This window comes from Saccostrea cucullata, unplaced genomic scaffold (assembly GCF_032062105.1).
Source record: "Saccostrea cucullata isolate Sc308-1 unplaced genomic scaffold, CSIRO_AGI_Scuc_v1 ctg1537, whole genome shotgun sequence".
NCBI lineage: Eukaryota > Metazoa > Mollusca > Bivalvia > Ostreida > Ostreidae > Saccostrea > Saccostrea cuccullata.
Genome location: NW_026921202.1, coordinates 154,650 through 160,466, shown reverse-complemented (window position 1 = coordinate 160,466; position 5,817 = coordinate 154,650). Strand labels below are relative to the sequence as shown.

General features: G+C 30.3%; 1 long non-coding RNA gene across 2 annotated transcripts; it reads left to right on the top strand.

Annotated features, from left to right (window-relative positions):
- LOC134259463 (uncharacterized) lies at positions 1-5,817 on the top strand. Of its 2 annotated transcripts, none has more exons than XR_009990365.1 (3): positions 1-40; positions 5,271-5,579; positions 5,672-5,817. It is a non-coding gene; the product is annotated as an uncharacterized LOC134259463 (long non-coding RNA). The 2 variants fall into 2 exon arrangements; XR_009990364.1 differs by lacking the exon at positions 1-40 and adding an exon at positions 2,677-2,741.

Here is a 5,817-nt window from a genome sequence, read left to right as displayed (position 1 = left end):
TGGATCTATAACGTGATTTCTCTGAGTGTATTTTATCAAGGTAATTCTTTTTATATCATTTTTGCTGGGGAGACAGATAATGCTTTAGCAAAATAATTCGCAGAAAATTAAGGAAAGATAAATTGTAATTATTCAATCAAATAAGTTTTAAATAAATGCATAGATGACTGCCTAAACATTATAACCGGTATATCGCTCGAACAGTCGAAAGACTAAACTTATAAATGAATTAGAAGTTTCATTTTTTTGACTGACCATGCAGCTTTTGAAGTTAATTAAAAGCTGCATTAGAAAAATGTTAATAGCCATTTTGAATCGAAGGGGCCCAATTTTTCCTGCATCTTAATAAAAGGAAGCGTATGCACTCTTTTAAAGCATTTTTTTCTCTTTAGAAATCAATATTAAGACATTACAGGTCGAAAAATTTAATTACAATTTCATATAACTTATTTTCAAAACGAATTTTTAACTGATAGGTAGATTAACGTCCTAGAAATATGTTTTTGATGTTATGATAACCTAAACGTTTGAAAGAAAGGATAATAAGAATTTTAAAAAAGAAAAAAAGTTATTTATTTATGCTTTTAAAATTCAAAACATAGAAATATTATAATTTCTCCAACATTTTTAATTTTTTGTATAAATCCTATGTTTCTGTCACATTATGTAGTACTTTATTAAAACATGAAAATTCGTTAATTTTTGGGGTATATTTCATAATTATTTTTCATTAAAGCAATTCTAAATGCTCTCTCGGTTATTTTCTTTATTAAAATATCATTAAATATCATAATTGGGTGCGTTCGTTTGTTTGTGAGCGAGATTGTTCTGTGCGAAACCGTCAAATGGAACTGATGTTAAATTTAGATCGGGATCGATGTCTAATGCTGCTATGATTTATAGATATTCTCTTTTATTGTGAGGAGATGCTTCACTTGCGCTTGTTGCAGTGCCCTTCTTATGAAATTTATCAAGTGCATTTCCAAACGTCAAAGTAGAATTTTACTTCTTATTTATGAAAAAAGAGTATTCTAATATATAACACAAATCTTTCTCATCATCTTAGTTACTATTAAGTGGATGTTTATATTTTTTTTTAAAGTAAAAAAAAAATGAGTTCCAGCTTTCCATGAGTGTGTCGATTATTTTTGTTAATGTTATGATATTTCATACATCCATTCTACTTAACTTTTTAATGCTATTTAACAAAGAGAGGGCACTGCTTTTTTAACCTAATGCTGATCAGTAACTTATTATCAAGACACATGGCCAGTATTAAAGTGAAAGCAGAGAAAAATAGGGGTTGTGTTATCTTTCAAGAAATGGTGCCATATGTACAAAGTTTAGATTGATTTTTTTAGCATGCAGATGTATAATGGCATCAAATACCGGACAAATAGATTAAAAATAATCCTGATCCTGTGCAAACGAGTTACTCTTAAAGTCAGGATTTGGGTAAGGCGATAAGTAAATGTAGCAATTTTATTGTACAGGAAGATATAATAAGTTCCACCAAGGGCGGAATTAGTTGTTAATGATATCTAATTAAACACCTCACTAAAATTTCCATAGAATTGATATTTCCTTCATGCAGTTTTCCTTTCTAAAATTAATTTAGAAATTTGAAAATGATAAGTCTAAATTCCCGTGTTAATAAATATCAAACATGCTGTAAAAACATCTACAGTGTATTACGGACATTTTTTTATTCATTTGTATGCAGCAAGTTTTTCTCTCTTAAGTTTAGAATGAATTTTTAGATCGTATTCATGCTGTATATTTAACGCATTGAATTTGTTTGTCGCGTACATTTGTAATTAATACCATAAATAATTAATACTCTAATATTTAAATGCCATGCTACCCTAAAATGACACCTGGTAGACGACTTGTCTTTAACCTTTGTTAATTGTGTAGTTTTAAAGCTGTCTTAGATAACCACACTATCAGTAAATCAGATATGGTCTTCTTCTTATGACCTGGATTTTTATAGGACAGAAAAAAATATTTTTTCGTTTTGTAAATCTGTGACCCATTCACAATTTATTTTAATTGAAGATTAAAATGTCTTCCCATCTACATCAAATGTCTAAGCTAGAAAAATTAGTTCTAATACATAATATTGATATTTTAATTATTAAATAATGAATCTATCATTGCATATATAAGTATATTTAAATGAGGTGTATTTGGGAGAACAATCCTTTTAAATATCAAGAAAAAAATATAGAGTGGTGAAGTTTTTAGTCTGAGTAGTAAGATGTTTTTGTGAAAGAACCTCCTGCTTTTCATTAGATCAGTTTAATACAAATGTTTTCAATGAGGGCATATAGCACTGCCTGATTAATATGATTGAGAATGTGAAGAATGGCCTTGAAGTGCAGTGACTGTGAACGAGTCTTAATAAACTACATTTTGTAAATTATACAATATAGAAATGAAGGATGACATAGTTTTTTAATACATGATACCATCAAGAAAGAACAGTAAAACTAATTTTCAAGCTTCAGTTATAATTGCTCTTCATTTCAATTCACAACTTAATGTTATATGTGATGTATTACTCAGTTTTATAATTAAAGTATATAAATATATATAAATAGAAACTTTAAAAAAACTACTGATACAGTCAAGATATTTATAACAGAACTCTTCATAACTTTTGTATTAAACATTGTGAGAAAACATCATTCACTCACAACTACGGATTATTGTGTCACATATTTGGATTTTTATACCAGGTATAAGTTTTTTTTTTATTTTATTGAAAACAACCAGATTTTAATCAGACATCATATTGTACTTTTTACAAAATGATATTTAAAAACGATTTCTTTTTCTTAACTAAAGTATACATGAACTATAATGATTCAGGTAAAATCTGGTTGTTTTCAATAAAATAAAAAAAGAGAAATCTACTTTCGTGCATTAATGTAATGTCTGCATGTTTATCAAAAGGATCTCTCTCTCTCTCTCTCTCTCTCTCTCTCTCTCTCTCTCTCTCTCTCTCTCTCTCTCTCTCTCTCTCTCTCTCTCTCTCTCTCTCTCTCTCTCTCTCTCTCTCTCTCTCTCTCTCTCTCTCTCTCTCTCTCTCTCTCTCTCTCTCTCTCTCTCTCTCTCTCTCTCTCTCTCTCTCTCTCTCTCTCTCTCTCTCTCTCTCTCTCTCTCTCTCTCTCCTCTCTCTATCTCTCTCTCTCTTTCTCTCTCTCTCTCTCTCTCTCTCTCTCTCTCTCTAATAAGATGTTCAATCTTTCTCTCTCTCTCTCTCTCTCTCTTTCTCACTCTATCTCTCTCTCTCTCTCTCTCTCTCTCTCTCTCTCTCTCTCTCTCTCTCTCTCTCTCTCTCTCTCTCTCTCTCTCTCTCTCTCTCTCTCAACATTAAATGGTTTTTCCTGTTATTTTTTGTACAATACACACCCCACTATATATTCCTCTCGTTTAATTTTCAATATTTTTATAATCGTATATTTGATACATTGCTATATCTACTGTATAAATGCACATGTTGGACAAAGTCGTTAGAGTGGTTTTTTGACAGGAAATTCCCAAATTTACCCCCTCCCCTTTAGTTGTTTACGAGGAGAGAAACTTTTCAATTTTAATCAACAAACTAAAACATTGATTTTCAAAAAAAGCCAGGTTAGCTATAATTTTCAAATTTTATTGACATATTCTTTTTACCATTTAACACAAAAATAAAGTCATCTTTTTGATATACATATCATCAAAGAAATGTTTAAAGACCTTTTATTAAACTGATAAACCATGAATTATCTAAGCCTTAAAAATTGTGTATTTTTCAATTTCAGTTTTTTTTTTGTGTGTGTGAAAAAACCTGTTGTTAAGTTAAATTTTGGTAAAAAAAACTTTCTTAAGGTATCTGGCACATGTAGTAAAGATAATCTTCATGATTTTTTGTATAATTTTTGTACGACCAGTTTTGATTTCATAGCGAAAAATTACCCCGTCCCCCTTTCTCCCTAAATCATGTTCCCGCACCTCTTTCAGACTTGGGTCAATGACTATATATGCTATGAATCTAAAAAGCACATTTAAAAAAGGTCAAATTGGAATATTGTTTTTGCTTAAAAATATATTAACTTACATATATCAGAGTTCTCATATTTAAAGCGTATTTAAATGTAAATTTATAGGTAATTTTTGAATACCCCCTCCACCTTTATCCTTCCCTTTTTTGCGTCGCTGCTAAGACGATTAACGTTTGACAAAATGTTGGTTAAAGTGTAGATATATTTCGTCATATGAATCCCTGTGGTACACACTAGTTTGTTAATTTATGAATGCAGAATACATAATGACTACTGGTTTTTTTATATACTAAAAACAATTTGATAGTTGTTCCTCTTTGATCAGTAAGGCTCTGAGAAAGACATCGATGTTGTAAAAAGTTTTTATTTGTTTATTGGTGTTGTTGTTTTAATTAAAGAAGAACTAACCAATATTTTTATCGCGAATGCACAAATTAAAATATAGACAGTTACATGTACGTAGCCAATATTGTACATAACGAGAATTTAGGCAATGTAGGCTTAAATAAAATTTGTCAGAAATCAATCCCCATATCCCATTTTTCTTTTATGATTGATACATCGAGATCGTAGCATTCATCACCATGATGCTTTATAACCAACGTTAAATTTGATGTCACGTCAAACGTTCAATTGAAATTGCAAGAGTTATCTTTCTCAGTGTGTTGTACGTCTTTAATTTCCTGTCATGTTTACTATATAGTTTATGTACCTCTACCAGACTGCATATATCATATATAATGTATATATGTTATATATGCACCTTACCTCATGCACCAATACGTTGTTCTGGGTGATATAAACTGAACTTGAACTTGACACTTCAATAAATAAATCATATACTGATTACATTTTTTTTTGCTCAACACACATCAACAATGATGTTTCCTACGATAAAATCATTACATGTAACATCGACGTAGTATACATGTTTATTTTCGCCCCGTGTAATTTTCGCCCATTTGCAGTTGTGAACAATTTGGCCCAATTTAAATTCGCCCATTCTAAGTTCTGCGTAAGAAATTATATTGTTTATTTGAATTCGCCCCGTTTTAAATTCGCTCATTTCTCAAGAGGACGAAAGGGGCGAAAATTTCCCTGAATAGAGTATTTTATCTATCACAGTTAATATATGGTTTTTATATATAACCATATCTTCAGTATGTCTTTATGTAATGGTTTTTAATAAAAATGTACAAATGATTTCTTTTTAATTTTCAGTAATTTTGTCAAAAACCGAAGAAACAAAAGAATTCTGCCACAATGAAAGAAAAACCATTGTAACAGACATTAATTGTGACGTCAGACATATTACCATAACTGTAGAGGGAGATCCTAATCATGTTGATCAATGCGATTGGAATCAAGGAAAAATGTTGTGTAGTAATGGGAATTATGAAAATACCAATAAATCTCTTCGATTCAGTTTCACTTTTCATCTGGAACATCATGCGGGAAAACAGATGGTGATACATTCCAGGTGTAATAATGGAAGCCATATCAATAAATCTATTATAATGATACCATGTCGTAAGTTTCTCTCTATCCTTCGATCGATCGAATTAGTAAGAACACGATAAATATTTGTTTTATTTATTTTTTAATTAACTTCATTTCAATAGGTTCAGAATTTACGGTTGATGCCACCTACAACAAGGAACACATAAATTTGACCTGCCAACATAAGTTCTTCAATTTGTCATCAGACGGAATCCATATAAAGAGGAAGGAAGAAGATGATTTTATCGTCACCTGTACATGGAACAGA